Consider the following 18,005-nt stretch of genomic DNA (forward strand, 5'->3'; position numbering starts at 1 on the left):
GTGCTTCAGCTCGAGGAATCTCGACTCCGATCGTGGTCTCGAAGACTGGTCGGTCCTTGGATCCGGGGGACCAGCCTTCGAAGCCATGAGGAGCACCCTGGCCAGGTCATCAGGTATGTCACCTGGTTCGGTCACTCCATCCCCTTACACTCCGGCTAGAGCCTCTGATGCCCCCCTCTCCATGGATGGCGGAGCCCAAAGGTCTGGGGATACCCCCTTGAGCGGTACCCTACTTTCTGAGGGCCCCTCAGAGTCTGTGCCTGAGGAGCCTCCCAGTAAGAAGTCGTGCAAGAGGAAGCACATCGACTCCCAGGACGAGTCACTCACTTCCGATACCGACCTCGAGGAATCAGAGGGGTCCCCCAAGTCGTCCTCCGATGTCTCTTTCTCCAACATCCTGGAGATTTTGAGACAGAGAGGCGACTGGCCCTCCAAGACCCCCTCTGAGGAGGAGTCTGTATTCCTCAAGGCCTTCGGAGCTCAACGCTCCACCTCCTGGGTGTCTCCACCCTTCGACGAACTCCTAGACTTGATTTGTCGAAGGGTGTGGGAGAACCCTGATTCCATGGAACCGGTGCCCAGAGGTCAAAACAAGTTCTTGTCTGCTCCCCCGGGCAAAGAGTTTCTTACCAAAGGGGTTTCGGTAGATGCCTTTGTGGTGGCGGCAGCCACTCAGCAGGAAGTTGCAGAGGCTTCTTCTTCAGTCCACCCTCCTAACAAGGAGTCTAGGAGTATGGACCGGTATGGGAAGCGTACCCTGTCTTCGGCGACCTTCATCTTGTGGTCGTTGAATTACCTCTGTCATTTCACTCGGCTCCAAAGAGATCTCCTGAAGGAGCTAGGAGATACTCTGACGGGTAACATGCCTGAGGCGGTAGCGCAGACTGTTAATGCCCAGTTGTCTACCCTAGGGTCCATTGTCAACTCGTCCATGAGGCTCATATCTTATGCAGCTGAAGGGGCGAGTAGGGCAGCTAGCTCAGGCGTAGCTCTCGGAAAGCAAGCCTGGATGCGCCTGTGTCATTTTGCGGAGGCCTTTAAGTCTTCCTTCACTGACTCCCCCTTTGATAGGTCCTCTCTCTTCGGACCCAAAGTAAAAGACACTGTCACCAGATGCGAACAGGAGGGAAAGACCCTATCTGCCATAGGGGCTCGTTTTTCTCTCCCTTCTAGGCCTTATCCCAAGGCTCAGAGAGGGAGGAAAATGTGGTTCAAAAAGTCTCAAAGGTCCTTTCCCACGGCTCAAGGTGAGTCCCCCTCCAGAGGCAGAGGGGGGGGTTATTCTGGAAGACGCCATCCTAGAGGCAGAGGGGGCCCCTGCAACTCGTGAGATCGCGATTCCTTTCGCGCCTCTTCCTTCCACCGTTCCTGAGGTGTTGCCCGACTGCACTATTCCAGAGCCAGTCGGGGGCTGAATTTCGTTGCATCCGGAAGCCTGGGAGAGCATCACCCAGGATCGTTGGGTGCTTCGAATAGTTACCGGACGTTACACTATTACCTTTGCGTCGACACCCCCTCCAGTCAGAAGGATCCTGGACGTCCCACCCAGTCAACAGGATCGAGCAGCACTAGAAGTGGCAAAGCTGCTAGAAAAAGGAGTCATCCAACCAGTCCCCTCAGACCATGTCGGATCAGGAACTCACTCACGACTCTTTTTGGTGCCGAAAAGAACAAGGGGACCTGAGACCCATTCTGGATCTCAGTCGACTCAATCGCTACGTTATGAAGTACAAGTTCCGAATGGTCACACTTCAGTCCATTTCTCCACTGCTGCAGAAAGGAGTATGGATGTGCTCCATCGATCACAAGGATGCCTACTACCACATCAAAATGGAAAAGGCATCCAGGAGTCATTGACTTTTCTGGCTAGGAGCCAGTCACTTCCAGTTTCGTGCCCTGCTCTTTGGTCTCACCACAGCCCCCAGGGTGTTTACCAAGTGCTTGGCAGTGATGACGGCTCACTGAGATGTCTAGGATTCCAGGTGTTTCCGTATCTGGACGACTGGCTTCTCGCCGACCGCACCAGGCATATCTGCTCATTCAAGCCAGGGAGATGACCATCTCACTTTGTCAGTATCTAGGAATTACTTTGAACTGGGAAAAGTCTGCCTTGCAGCCCTCACAGTGCGTTATTTTTATAGGCACAGAGCTAGACTCTATTCAAATGCGCACCTTTCTGCCACAGGACAAGATAAGGGTGTTGCAGTCTCCGCTCCACGCACTGTTGCCCCTCAGAAAAGTTCAGGCCAGGTTAGTTCTTCAGCTCTTGGGATCCATGGCCTCCACCATCATGCTTGTACCCCTGGTCAGGTTACACATGCGAATCCTACAGTGGCTCCTGTCGGTTCAGTGGTCCTTTCAAAAGCTTCCTCTTTCCCACTTGATACTTCTCACGGAGCGATGCAGACAGGACCTCCTCTGGTGGCTACGCTCCTCCAATCTGGACAGGGGAAGCAGCTTGGTTCCTGTGTCTTCAGTGGCCACGGAGACCACGGACGCCTCCCAGATGGGGTGGGGGGGCATTATCTAGGCAGGACGGTCCAAGGCACCTGGCTAGACCACGAGGTACACTTGCACATCAATGTTCTGGAGATGAGAGCGGTGTTTCTGGCATTGCGAGCACTCCAGGACTTTCTACCTCTGGGAACGATTGCAATTCACTCTGATAACATGTCCGTGGTGTGGTACCTGAACAAGCAGGGGGAACCGAATCTTACCCCCTTTGCAGAGAGGCCATGCGAGTGTGGTAGTGGGCAGTGTCTTCCCAACGGTTTCTAGTGGCAACGCACATTCCGGGGAGGTCCAGCGTGATAGCGGACAGGCTAAGCAGAGCTATTCTGATGCCTTACGAGTGGTCCCTGAACAACCGAGTGGCGGTTCAGATCTTCAAAAAGTGGGGTCAGCCTTGCTGCGATCCCTTCACCAGCCCCCTCAATGCCAAATGCAGCAAGTACGTCACTCTGATCCCCCCACAGGAGGAATCACCCAGGGCCGCTCTAGCTCACGATTGGCCCCCCGGTTTAGTCTACGCTTTCCCTCCGTTTCCTCTGTTGCCAAGAGTGATACAAAAAGCCATATCTGTGGGAAGCAGGATGATTCTTATTGCTCCACACTGGCCTCGACAAGTATGGTTCCCCTTTCTTCAGCGGTACGCACTGGGCGGTCCGGGACTCTGGACCCAGTGCCGGACCTCCTGATTCACATGTCGGGACAACTTCATCCATCCCTGCGAACCTTCAGGTTGACAGCCTGGCTGCTCCAGTTCCATCCCTAGTCAGGCTACATTCCTTTTCTCCTGAAGTGGTGCACATCTTGTCTTCTCATAAGTCTTCCACCAGGAAGATTTATTTCAGCAAATGGAGGAGATTCTCCATTTGGGCTCAGGCCCAAGGGTTGGATCCCTTCACAGCCCCTATTCCGTCAGTCTTGGATTTTTTTAGCCATGTTGTTCCGTCAGGACTCCGCGCCCGCTACCATTAAAGTACAGTTGGCCGCAATTTCCAATCTTCAGACATCTTATGAGCCCTCTCTTATGGGCCACAAGCTCTGTAAAGCTTTTCTAGAAGGCGCTTGGTTACTTCGTCCCCCAGTTTCTGAGCCTGTACTGCCATGGGACCTGAACCTTGTGCTATAAGCTGTTACATCTCCACCCTTGCCACTTGTGACTTAAAATTCTTATCTTGGAAGACGGCCTTTCTGATAGCCATTACATCGGCCAGGAGGGTATCAGAACTTCAAGCCTTGTCCATTAAACCTCCATATTTGGTCTTTCACAAGGACAGAGTCTCTCTCAGGCTTAACCCGTCTTTTCTCCCGAAGGTGTCATCCCCGGTCAGTCTTCATCAGTCTATTGAGCTACCAGTGTTTTTTCCGAACTTTTCCAATATAGCAGAGTTCAGGTTGCATCAGTTGGATGTGCACAGACAACTGAGATTTTATTTACATAAGACGAAGCAAGTTAGGAAATCTGATCAATTGTTTGTGTCCTTTTCAGAGAACAGAGCAGGTAGTCCTATTTCCAAGTGCACTATTTCTAAATGGATCAGAGACTGTATTTCATTAATTTACTCGTCAGCAGACAGGACTTTACCCTTTCCCGTCAAGGCTCATTCTACCAGGGCTATGTCTACGTCAGTAGCTTTCCATGCTAGACTTTCCTTGGGTGATATTTGTGCTGCGGCAACTTGGGCTTCTCCCAACACTTTTATTACTCATTACAAGCTGGACGTGGCTTCTAGGGGCCGGGCTTCCTTTGGTTCCACGGTTCTCAGGAGTATCTTCTTATGAGCCTCCCAGGATAGAGGTGCTGGGGACGCTGTCCCGTGAGTAAATGTAGGCAAGATAGGACCACATAACATCAGTTAGTTATGTACTCACCATCCAACCAAAAACTGGAACTGGAAGTGAAGCAAAAGAACCTCTTGCAAAATTGGTTTTAAACGTTTTAATCCACAGTAAAACACAGTTCCAGTTTTTGGTTGGTTGGTGATTTGTGGTGGTTGGCAGACACCGGTTTGGCGTATTTTTCTATGTACTCACCATAACGATCAATGTATGTGGTCCATCTCGCCTACATTCCTACGTACCCTCCCACCTGCCCCCTTCCTAGAGAAATTGGAAGAATTTTTGGCTCCACGGACCCTTCAAGGTCAGTGATTTGTTCCCCTATCTGGCTGGATTTTCTTCCAGTGTTTATTGAGTATGGGTTATGAGTGTTATGATTGCAAACAAGATCTGGGGCTAGGGCGAGGTGCACCCTGGGATACTGGCTTAGCCCAGCCAATTTGAGACTTCGTGCTAGAAAGTTTGGCCGAGACGGAGCAGATTCTCTAAATTTCGGCCGAAACCACGGTTAAGCCAACCGCGAGTGTCTCGGTTTCGGCTGAAACCAAGTCCACGGTTCTTCCTTCGGCCGAAAGCATACCTCCGACAGCCGAGGCCTCACACAGCATGTCTGAATCTGCTACTGAAATTTCTCCTGCTGTAGCAGGCTCCCAGGATTTATCAGATACTATTCCTTTAGACATATCTACTCCTGCACGCGGAGCTGCTAGGCCCCCTGCATCCATGTCTATCGAGGCTTTTTCTAGGGCTAAAGCAGCTAAATCTTCTAAGGCCTTGCCTGCTAAAACCCCCTCACACAGGCCTAGCTCTAGTTCCCAAATGCTCAGCCTGGCAGAAGATCTCATTTCTTTGATCAGGGGATCCCATCCACACCCTGACAGGGCCTCTCATCCCCCTCCAGAGAAGAGGCCTAGAGCAGAGCCCCCTGAGCCAGTTTCTTCAGATTATTCCTCTGATGATTCAGAAAACTCAAATCCTCCAGAAGGCCCTTATTCTCCTTATGAGGACTCTGACGCGGAAGACTCCATTCCTTCTGCCTCTCCTCCTGAGGAATTTTCTTTTGGGGAAACCTTGCATGCTATGAGAGAGCAATTTCAATGGCAGGGCCAGGATTTTTCAGATTCTAGGAAGAGGCTAAGGACCTTTTTACACTTGCCACAGCATAGGACTTTAGCCATTCCTCCAGTACTTACAGTTGTGGATGATGCATTTAATGATGCTTGTACTGCCCCTGACTCTCTTCCCCCGGCCCCTGCTAAGCCCGACAGATACTACAGGGTCCCGGACACACATTATCACTTGTATAAGGCTCCTATTGCAGATCCTGAAACTATATCACAGGGCCCCAAAGCTGTAGCAACTGCCAAAAACTGAAAGAGAATCTAGAGCATTAGAGAGATGGGGTAAAAAAGTTTATACTTCTGCTACTCTTTCGGCTAGGGCCTTAAACTGTCAATTCCACATGATTCAATACCAGGAATTTTTGTTAGACCAGCTAAATAAAAAACTATCCTCTCCTGAACCTATAGACCGTAAGTCCCTTCAGGATTTGGTACATAACACTCAGCAGGTCAGTAATCATTCTTTAAAATGCGGCTATGATGCACTGGAGGCTTCCTTTAAATCAGCTATGACTGGTACAGTGATCAGAAGGCATGCATGGTTAAAAGAGCAATCCTTACCAGACCATGTAAAGTCAAAGCTCCCATGGAGAAACACAGTTTGTTTGGCTCACCTGCACAGCAAGTGTTAAAGAAGGTGGAAGAAAAAGCAAAATCTGTTCAAACAGTCAAGGATTTCTTACAGGTCCAGCCTCCGAGGTTTAGTAGAAATTGGCCTTCGAAGAATTGGTCCTTTCCAGACACCTCCAGAGCACAGAGAGGCAGAAATAGGCGCCCAAGAGGGAGAGGTCAATCCAGAGGTGCCTACAGGGGACGTCAGTGGCAGCCTAACAACCAGAGAAGTACTGCCACAGATTCAGCTACAACCACTTCCACAGGACAGACACAATGACTTGGCTCTGATACCGCCTACCAGGGAACAACTGGAAACACCCTTGGGCAGAAAGCTAGCCTTATTTTCCGTAAACTGGCATTACATTACAGGAGACAAATGGATTTTACAGATAATAGACAAAGGTTACAGGTTTCACTTCCATACTCTACCAAGGAAGAGAGGAATGCCAAACCTACCACCAAACCAAAAAACAAACGCTCTAGAACAAATCAACCACTTACTAAGGATGAGAGCTATAGAAAAGGTACCGCCTATGGAACAAGGGCAAGGATTTTATTCCAGACTTTTCCTGGTGCCAAGAAAAGAAACCAATGGAGACCTATTCTCGACCTGTCCACTTTGAACACATATCTCATTGTTCCAAAATTCAAAATGCTGACCCTACAGCAACTTCTTCCCATGCTGGGCAAGGAGTCTTGGCTGGTGACTCTAGATCTCAAGGAGGCATACCTGCACGTCCCTATACGACCAGATTGCAGAAGATACCTCAGATTTCTTGCAGGATCAGAGCATTATCAATTCTCAGCATTGCCCTTTGGCTTATCTACTGCGCCCAGAGTATTCACGAAATGCCTGGCATCAGTAATTGCTCATTGCAGGCTTCAGGGAATACAAATTTATCCATACCTGGACGACTGCCTGATACAAGCGGACAACAAGGTCAAATTAACAAAAGATTTGGAAAAGGTTATTCACCTATTGCAAGCCCTGGGATACACAGTCAACATACAAAAGTCAAGGATGGTACCATCCCAAAGGATAACATTCTTGGGTGCAGAACTGGACACATCAAATCAAATGGCATTTCTCACAGCAGAAAAGCAAAAGCTATTTCATGGCATTAGCAACGCAGAACCGGCTTACAGCAAGGAAAGTCCTGCAAGCCCTGGGTTACATGGCATCCTGCATAATATTGATTCCACATGCCAGACTACATATGAGGAAGTTGCAATGGTACCTCAGGAATTTATGGTCTCAGCACAAGCACAGCCTAGAAACCAAAATTCCAATAATTCCATGCCTGAAGCAAGAATTCCTGTGGTGGGCTCAGGCCTGTCAGTTGAACAAAGGACTGCCTTTCCACAGCCCTCACCCAAGCCAGACTATCACCACGGACGCCTCAGACCTCGGTTGGGGGGCACACATGGTAGACAAGTGTATACAAGGCCTATGGACACAAGACCAGCTGAACCTACACATAAATCAAAAAGAGATGCTGGCAGTGAAACAGGCAATTCAGACATTCAGACCGTTTCTTCAACAAGGTCATTTGCTGATAAGGACGGACAACACCACAGTTATGTGGTATATCAACAAGCAGGGAGGCACACATTCATATCCTCTATGCCGGATGGCAATGGACCTGTGAAATGTGGCCCTGAACCTCAACATTCAGCTCCAGGCTATATTTGTGCCAGGAAAAGAAAATATACTAGCAGACACCTTAAGCAGAACTACCACGGATGCCCACGAATGGATGCTGCATCCAGACATCTTCAAAACCATTACAAAGAAATGGGGGCTACCAGAAATAGACCTGTTCGCATCCCCACACAACCACCAATTGAGAAAATTCTGCACAAGGACATACCACCCACTTGCTTGGAAGGTGGACTCCCTATCCTTCAGTTGGGAAAACCTAACAGCATATGCATTCCCACCTCTTCCTTTGATGCACAAAGTGCTACTGAAGATCAAAGAAGATCACCCAAAAATCCTCCTGATAGCTCCAGACTGGCCGAGGCAACATTGGTACCCGCTACTGAGGAGTATGTCTCGAGCACACGCATGGCCTCTACCTCTAGTTCCTTTACTGCTAACACAGAACAACTTCAAGATCCTGCATCCAAACTTGAAAACACTGCAGCTAGCGGCTTGGAATCTTACATAAAACAAAATAACCCAGATTTATCTCAGAGGGTTAAAGACATTATCCTGGAGGCTCGCAGACCCTCCACAAGGAAAACTTATTCAGCAAAATGGAAAAGATACCTCATTTGGAGTGCAGCAAAAGGAGAAAATGTATCATTGGCAAACATAGCTAACATCCTGGAATATTTAGCAGAACTCGTCCACAATGACCTGTCTTACTCCTCCATTAAGATTCATGCATCAGCAATTTCAGCAGAATACAACATGGATCCTCCAGTCTTCTCTCATCCTCTACTCAGGCAGTTTCTAAGAGGTATTAAAAATGTAAAGCCTCCAAGGAAGCCACCTTTGCCTACATGGGACCTGAACTTTGTGCTAGAAAAGTTAACACTTCCCCCTTTTGAACCAGCAGCAACAACAGAATTACAGTTCTTATCTTGGAAAACTGCTTTCCTGCTTGCAATCACTTCAGCAAGAAGGGTATCTGAATTACAGGCATTAATGGCAGTACAGCCCTTCCTTATCTTCCATCAGGATAGAGTGTCCTTGAGAACTAACCCTACTTTTATGCCAAAGGTGGTCTCCAGGATATCATTGAACCAAGCAATCCACCTACCAACATTCTTCCCCAACCCACAGAACAGGGGGAAAAGACTACTGCATACCTTGGATGTGCACAGGCAATTGCGCTACTACCTGGACAGAACCAAAAACAATAGAAAAACTGACCAGCTTCTGGTAGCATATGCAACAGGAATGGAAGGAAAAGCAATGTCAAAACAGACAATCTCAAAATGGATAGGAAATTGCATTAGATTTTGTTACTCTTTTCATGGAAAGACAACTCCAGAGTACATCAGACCTCACTCCACAAGGGCTACAGCCACTACTACAGCTTTCTTATGAGGAGTGGCTACCAAAGACATTTTAGAGGCTGCTACTTGGAGCTCCGTGCATACATTTGCCAAGCATTATAATCTACCTTTATACTCCAGATCCCGAGCAGGTTTTGCCACTGCTGTTTTGCAAGGGATCTTAACTACACCATAATCTTCTTAGTGCCTCCTCCCCCAGTTTGGCTATGGTATTCTACCCATATGTTAGGACTGCAGATGCATCCTTGAAGGACATAGTACAGTTTTGTACCTACCATAAATGTAGATGTCCGAGAGGTATGCATCTGCAGTCAGGATTACCCACCCTCCTTCCCCTCTGTGGTACTCCTAGGGTATTTGCCCATCTTGTAGCTGGCTGGGGGAATCTATTATGGTGTATTTGTTTGTATATATGTATATACATGTTTATTTTGTTTACTCTCTACTGTTTGGAATCATTTGCATTTATCCAAATTTAGCCTTCCTAGAGGGCACCTGGCATCTGGGGCAAGAAACACTGAGGAAAATGGCGTCTGCTGATGCCTTTATACCCAATTGACAGCAGCTATGACGTCGGTTGAAGTGCGACATCAGCCGAGGCCAGACCCAGACTTTGGAATCCGGCCGCCCGAAGGGCTGCCTGAGGCAGGACAACCCATATGTTAGGACTGCAGATGCATACCTCTCGGACATCTACATTTATGGTAGGTACAAAACTGTACTTTTCTCTTCTGCCTAAATTTCAAACAAATTACCATAATAAGCTGGCTTTTGTTCATAAGCAGTCTTGCTGTCCTCTCAAGGGTAAAAACGGTGGGTAAAAAGGCTGCTCCTGCTAAAGCTACCCAGACTCCTGTGACACAAATATTCTTTTCCTGACAAACCAGGTGCTGTCTCACTATCCTGTTCTTTCTAGCCCCATTCCTGTTTTCCTTCGTCTTTCCCTATCATTTTCAGTTTGGTTAAAGATTACTCAGGATTTCTGGGTTCTGCCCGTTATCTGCCTAGGGTATTACATGGTGTGGAAATCTCTTCTCCTTTCATGAGCATTCCTCAGCCCCCTCAGGAACAGTTGGCTTTCTTTCCAGGGGTGCTTCAGGATCTCTTGACTCAGGGAATTGTTCTGGAAGTTCCAGTTTTTTAAAGGGGAACAGATTTTACTCCAGAGTGTTTTTGGTTCCTAGGAAAGAGGGTACTTGGTGACTCATTCTAGACCTCTCATTTAAACAACCTTCTGAAGATCCTTTCGGACGTTGTCCCTTCAGACTTTGTTCCCCTGCTGCTGCTGCTTCAGGCTTTTGTATTGTCCCTGGACCTCAAGGATGCTTATCTTCACATTCCTATTCATCCCCTTTTCAAGGAGTTTTTGTGTTTCTCTGTTTTGCCCTTTGGTCTTTTTGCTGCCCAAAGGATGTTCACCAAGTGCTTCGCTCCTATGATTGCTTTTTTGCAGGCTAAGGGGAATAAAGGTCTTTCCCTGCTTAGACGATGATCTGCTTCAGGCATCTTCTCCAGAGATTCTACTGCAGCATCTTCACTTTACCATTTCCATCCTGCAAAGCCTGGGATTCACTATAAATTTCCAAAAGTCCTTTCTGATTCCTTCACAGGATCATGTATTTCTGGTGTGCAGGATGCAGGCTGATGTCCTTCATGGATGCATCTGCAGTCATAACAACTGGGTTGTCCTGTCGTCAGGCAGCCCATCAGTCGGCCGGATTCCAAAGTCCGGGTCCGGCTTCGGCTGATGTCGCACTTCACCCGACGTCATCTCTGTTGGTCTTCGGGTATAAAGGCATCAGCCGACGCCATTTTCCTCAGTCTTTCTTGCCGCGTGGCGCCCGAAGCAGAAGCTGTTCGCAAGTGCCGGTCGGTCGGATCCAGAGATTACTTCTACCGAATACAACTACGAAGACTTCTAAAGCTAAGTACCCCGTTAGGGACTCTTTCTTGCCTCAGCTGATGTCAAAAAAGTTAATAATTGTTTAACCTGTGGGAAACAAATACCTCATAAAGATTTCCACTCTTACTGTCTGCCTTGTTTAGGCCCAGCCCACGACGTAGCAGCCTGTTCGGCCTGTGCTTCTTTCAACCGACAACGCTTAGGCCGGTCGGAGTTTGCTGAACAGTTTTTCGGTTCTGATTTTGCGTGCATTATGCCGTCGGATCCTCCGACTACCCAATCTGCCAAAACGCAAAGATAAAGACCGACACTCGCGGTCCAGGTTTCGGCTGAAACCATGGTTAAGCAAACGCGAGTGTCTCGGTTTCGGCGAAACCGAAAAACTGATCAAAGTACAGCTGAATCTATCTCTACAACTGAGGCCCCTGCTACCATTCTTGAATCGGCCTCAGAAATTATACCCACTACGGTGGTTGCCACTGACTTATCAGACACCATTCCCTTGGATGTCTCTACCCCAGCACGTGGTGCTGCTAGGCCTCCAGCAGCCATGTCCATTAAGGCCTTCGCCAGGGCTAAAGCAGCCAAGACTACTAAATCAGTGCCTGTTAAATCCCCTTCAACCAGGCCCTCCTCTAGTTCTCAAATGCTTACTCTGGCAGAAGATTTAATTTCATTAATTAGAGGATCTCAATCTCACCCAGACAGGGCCTCTCAGCCCCAGAAAAGAGACCTAGGGCAGAGCCCCCTGAGCCAGTGTCATCTGATGATTCAGCCGATGAATCAGACATAACTGATCAGCCAGAGGCTCCTTTCTCTAATTTTGAAGACTCTGATGCTGAAGAATCCATTCCAGCTGCTTCCCCACCAGAAGAATTTTCCTTTGGGGAAACCTTACATGCCATGCGAGAGCAGTTCCAATGGCAGCAACAGGATTTTTCAGACTCCAGAAAAGACTTAGGACTTTTCTGCACCTTCCACAACACAGGCCCTTAGCTATACCTCCTGTTCTCTCTGTGGTGGATGATGCTTTCAATGATGTCTGCTCCGCTCCAGATTCTTTACCTCCAGCCCCTGCCAAACCAGACAGATTTTACAGGGTGCCAGACACTCATCACCACCTTTACAAGGCCCCTCTTGCAGACCCGAAACTATATCCCAGGGTCCCAAGGCAGTAGCCGACCATAGCTAAAACCCTATTCCTTCTGAAAGGGAAGCAAGGTCATTAGACAGATGGGGCAAAAAGGTCTACACTTCAGCTACTCTCTCAGCTAGAGCTCTAAACTGTCAGTTTCACATGATACAATACCAAGAGTTTATGCTTGATCAGTTAACTAAAAAGCTAACCACTGATGAATCTCTTGATAAGAAATATGTATTAGAAATGGTAAATAACATACAACAGGTTAGTAACCATTCCTTAAAATGTGGCTATGATGCACTGGAGGCTTCATTTAGATCAGCCATGACTGGCACAGTGATAAGAAGGCATGCATGGCTAAAGGAGCAAGCTTTACCGGATCATGTTAAAGCAAAGTTACTAGATGCGCCTATGGATAAGACAAGTTTGTTTGGTACACCTGCCCAGCAGGTTATGAAGAAAATGGAAGAAAAGGCAAAATCCGTTCATGCGCTTAAAGATTTCTTGCTGGTTCAACCCCCAAGGTTTAGCAGGAACTGGCCTGCCAAAAATTGGTCCTTTCCTGACGCCACAAGATCTCAAAGGGGCAGAAACAGGCGTTCCAGAGGCAGAAACCAATCCAGAGGAGGTGCCTACAGAGGGCGACAGTGGCAAGGTAACAACAGAGGCACAGACACAACCACTGCCACTACATCAACACAACCACAGTGACTTAATCCTAAATCCGCCTACCAGGGAACAAATAGCAGCTCCTCTAGGCGGAAAGTTAACCTTATTTTCAAAAACTGGCACTATATAACAAAAGACAAGTGGATTTTACAAACCATAGATCAAGGGTACCGGTTCCACTTCCACACTTTACCAATCAAAAGAGGAATGCCAAATCTACCTCCAAATCAAAAAACAGAGGCTCTACAACAAATAATGCAGTTAGCAAACATGAAAGCTGTGGAAAAGTGCCAACTGCAGAGCAAGGAAAGGGTTCTACTCAAGACTATTCCTAGTTCCAAGAAAGGAAAAAGTTGGAGACCAATTCTCGACCTGTCCACCTTAAATACATACATCATTGTCCCAAAATTCAAAATGCTGACCCTACAGCAACTTCTTCCCATGCTGGGCAAGGAGTGTTGGCTGGTAACTCTAGATCTCAAGGAGGCATACCTGCACGTCCCCATTCGACCAATCTGCAGAAGATACCTCAGATTTCTTGCAGGATCAGAGCACTATCAATTCTCAGCATTGCCCTTTGGCTTATCTACTGCCCAGAGTATTCACAAAATGCCTGGCATCAGTAATTGCCCATTGCAGACTACAGGAATACAAATTTACCCATACCTGGACGACTGCCTGCTACAAGGGACAACAAAAGCAAGCTGACAACAGATTTACAAAGGGTCATCTACTTGCTACAAGCACTGGGATACACAGTCAATCTACAAAAGTCAAGGCTGATACCATCCCAAACAAGGACATTCTTGGGCGCGGAATTGGACACAGTAAAACAAATGGCATTCCTAACTGCAGAAAAACAAAAGAACTCCCTCTTTACTTCTTGGCACTAACAAAGCTGAACAAGTTAACAGCAAGAAAAGTACTGCAGGCCTTGGGCTTCATGGCATCATGCATAATCCTGGTCCCACTTGCCAGACTACGTGTGAGAAAACTACAGTGGTACCTAAAGAATTTATGGTCCCAACACAGTCACAGCCTAGAAACAGAAATCCCACTAATTCCATGCTTAAAACAGGAGTTCCTATGGTGGGCTCAGGCATGCCAGACAAACCCAGGCCTACCCTTTCGCAGATGTCAAGCAAGCCAGACCATCACAACAGGCGCTTCAGACCTAGGATGGGGGCCCACATGCTGGACAAATGCGTGCAAGGATTGTGGTCACAGGATCAACTTCACCTGCACATCAACCTAAAAGAAATGCTGGCAGTAAAACTGGCAATCCAAAGGTTCAGACCATTTCTCAAAGAGGGCCAGTTGATGATAAGGACAGACAACACCACAGTCATGTGGTACATCAACAAGCAGGGAGGCACTCATTCATACCCCTATGCAGAATGACTTTGGAGCTGTGGAACCTGGCACTCAGCTACAACATCCAGTTACAGGCAATGTTTGTACCGGAAAAGAAAATATTCTAGCAGACATATTAAGCAGAACCACATCGGATGCCCACGAATGGAAACTGCACCGGACATTTTCAAGACCATCTCAAAGAAATGGGAATGCCTCAGATAGATCTATTTGCATCACCTCTCAATCACCAGCTGAAAAATTCTGCACAAGCACATTACACCCACTGGCATGGAAAGTGGATTCGCTCTCCTTCAGCTGGAAAGGCCTGACAGCATATGCATTCCCACCTCTTCCCTTGATACACAAAGTATTACTAAAAATCAAGGAAGAACGTCCAAGGATAATCCTGATAGCTCCAAACTGGCCAAGACAACACTGGTACCCACTGCTGAGGAACATGTCTCAGAACAATATGTGGCCAATACCCTGATGCCTTTGATGCTAACTCAGAACAACTACAGCATCATACATCCAAACCTAAAAGCGTTGCAACTGACTGCATGGAACATCACATAGCAACAGCTAACCCAGAACTTTCTCAAAGAGTTAAAGACATTATTCTTGAAGCACGCAGACCTTCAACAAGAAGGAACTATGCTGGAAAATGGAAAAGGTTTGTCATTTGGAGTACTGAAAGAGGAAAAGATGTGTCAAACATAGATATGCCTAACATTCTAGAGTATCTGGCGAACTTCTTCATTCAGGCTTGTCCTACTCCTCCATCAAGATACATGCATCAGCTATTTCAGCAGAATACAGCTTTGATCCACCTGTTTTTCGCACCCTTTGCTCAGGCAGTTCCTCAGAGGAATCAAGAATGTAAAACCTCCAAGGAAACCACCTTTGCCAGCTTGGGACTTAAACTTTGTGCTAGAAAAGTTGACACTATCACCCTTTGAACCAGCAGCAACAGCAGACCTACAACACCTGTCATGGAAAACTGCTTTCCTACTGGCAATTACTTCAGCAAGGAGGGTTTCAGAGCTACAGGCCTTAATGGCAGTGCAACCCTTCCTAATCTTCCACCAAGATAGAGTGTCCATGAGGACTAATCCTACATTTATGCCTAAGGTGGTATCCAGAGTGTCTTTAAACCAGGCAATCCACCTACCTACCTTCTTTCCCAACCCACAAAACAGAGGGAAAGAATACTGCATACCTTGGATGTACATAGACAGCTACGCTACTACTTGGACAGAACAAAAATAGCAGAAAGACTGACCAACTTTTTGTAGCCTATGCAACAGGAAGGGAAGGAAAAGCTATTTCCAAACAGACAATCTCCAAATGGATAGGAAATTGCATACGATTCTGTTACTCCTTCCATGGAAAACCAATTCCACAGAACATAAGACCTCATTCTACAAGGGCAACAGCCACTACCACAGCCTTCTTACGAGGAGTGGCAACCAAAGACATTATTGAGGCTACTTGGACCTCCGTGCATACATTTGCCAAGCATTATAACTTACCTCTATATTCCAGATCCCGAGCAGGGTTTGCCACTGCTGTACTGCAAGGGATCCTAAACACACCATAATCTAGTTTTATCCTCCTCCCTAGTTGGCTATGGTATTCTACCCAGTTGTTATGACTGCAGATGCATCCATGAAGGACATAGTACAGTTTTGTACCTACCATAAATGTAGATGTCCGAACTGGATAGCATCTGCAGTCAGGATTACCCTCCCTCCTTCCCCTCTGTGGTACTCCTAGGGTATTTTACCCTCCTAATAGCTAGCTGGTGGGGAGTCTTTATGGTGTATTTGTTTGTATATATGTACATACATGCTTATTTGTGTTTACCTCTATCTTTTTGGAAACATTGGCATCTATCCAAATTTTAGCCTCCAAGAGGGCTACTGGCATCTGGGGCAAGAAACACTGAGGAAAATGGCGTCGGCTGATGCCTTTATACCCGAAGACCAACAGAGATGACGTCGGGTGAAGTGCGACATCAGCTGAAGCCGGACCCGGACTTTGGAATCCGGCCGACTGAAGGGCTGCCTGACGACAGGACAACCCAGTTGTTATGACTGCAGATGCTATCCAGTTCGGACATCTACATTTATGGTAGGTACAAAACTGTACTTTCCAGTGCTGGCATCCCTGCCTCCTCCCAAGGCCTTGACTCTCGCTTCTTTCTTTCAGTCGCTCTTTCCTCTGGTGGCCTCTACCATTCCTATACTCCCTTTTGCAAACCCCACGTGAGAAAACTTCAGTGTTTCTAAAGCCACTTTGGCTTCAGCATTCTCATACTGTGGACTTCCTAGATGTTCTTCGTGTTTCACTGTTGCAGTCATAACTGTAGGGTGCTCCTGCCGGCAGGCAGCCCGAGGTCGGCCAGAATCCCAAAGTCTGGGTCCGGCATTGGCTGTACAAGCTAGTACCCTGACGTCAGTACGCTTTGGTACATAGCCCTCAGCCGACGCCATCTTCTCCAGTCTTTCTTGCCGTGCGGTGGAAAGCAGCTCGCAAGTCGTTGGTTGGCGATTTTCGAACAGCGTATTTTGTTGTTGTCGGTCCAAAGTTCTTACTTCTCTTCTCAAAGCTAAGTACCCCGTTGGGGAATCTTTTTCTTGTTCCTCCGATGTCAGAAAAAGTTAATTGTATAACGTGTGGGAAACAAATACCTCATAAAGATTTCCACTCTTACTGTCTACCTTGCTTAGGCCCTGACCACGACGTTTCTTGTTGTCGGTTCTGTGCCAGGTTCAACTCTCGTACTATCAAGCGCAGGTACGATTGGGCTTTAAATTATTTTGGCAGACGCTTCAATTATAGAATGTCGTCGGACACTACCGGAATTCAAAAGAAGCGCAAAGACAAAGACAGGCCTCCGAGGTCCAAACAGGACTCGTTGCAGCTGGAGCCACCGTCCGGTTCGGCTGTCGTCAGTGAGGCGCTTTTGCAGCCCCTGTCGTCCGCCACTTCTGAACCGATGGCCGATACGGACTCCCATGGGGAGCCATCTAGGCCCACTACTTTAACTGCTGCAGGACCTTCGGACGTCGCTCCTTCAGATGGGTCCAGAACCGCTGTGCAGGTACCGGCTTCTGAGGGGGTTTTCAGGCCTACTCACATCACTATTTCAAAGGCAAAGACAAAGACTCCTGTTAAGTCTAAAGTTCCTGCTCAAGCTGCTTCTGAATCTACTCCCAGGACACAGAAGCAATTATTAAAGATGGCTGAAGATTTGCTTACAATGATTAGGGGTTCTCACCCCCCTCCTGAGAAAAGGCCTCGACAGGATGTTACTCTGGATTCCTCTGACCAGGCTTCTGTATCTTCTGTTTCTTCCTCAGATCAGGACTATTCCTTTCCTCCTTATGAGGATTCGGATGCTGAGGACTCTTTACCCTCGGCCTCTCCGCCTGAGGATTTCTCTTTTGGGGAGACCTTGCATGAGATGAGGGAACATTTTCATTGGGAAGGACAGGAGTATTCTGCTTCCAAGAAGAGGCTTAGGGAATTTCTTCTTCTTCCTCAGCATAGGCCTTTAGCTATCCCTCCTGTTTTGGACATTGTAGATGATGCTTTTTCTGAGGCTAATTTGAATCCTGATTCCATGCCTCCTGCTCCTTCTAAGCCTGATAGATTTTATAGGGTTCCTGACTCTCATTTATTCTTATTTAAAACCCTTCTGCGGATCCTGAAACTATTTCTCAGGGCTCTAAGGCTGCTAAGGTTGCTACTTCTAAAAATCCTATTCCCTCTGAGAAGGATTCTCGTGCTTTAGACAGGTGGGGAAAAAAGGTATATACTTCTG

The 18,005-nt window shown here is 47.4% G+C and overlaps 1 protein-coding gene across 2 annotated transcripts in view; it reads left to right on the forward strand.

Annotated features, from left to right (window-relative positions):
- LOC122794507 (myo-inositol 2-dehydrogenase-like) overlaps window positions 1–18,005 on the forward strand; it is a 624,687-nt gene that overhangs the window by 255,232 nt on the left and 351,450 nt on the right. The window lies entirely within an intron of this gene.

Source organism: Protopterus annectens, chromosome 2.part1, assembly GCF_019279795.1.
Source record: "Protopterus annectens isolate FY-2018-M chromosome 2.part1, PAN1.0, whole genome shotgun sequence".
NCBI lineage: Eukaryota > Metazoa > Chordata > Ceratodontiformes > Protopteridae > Protopterus > Protopterus annectens.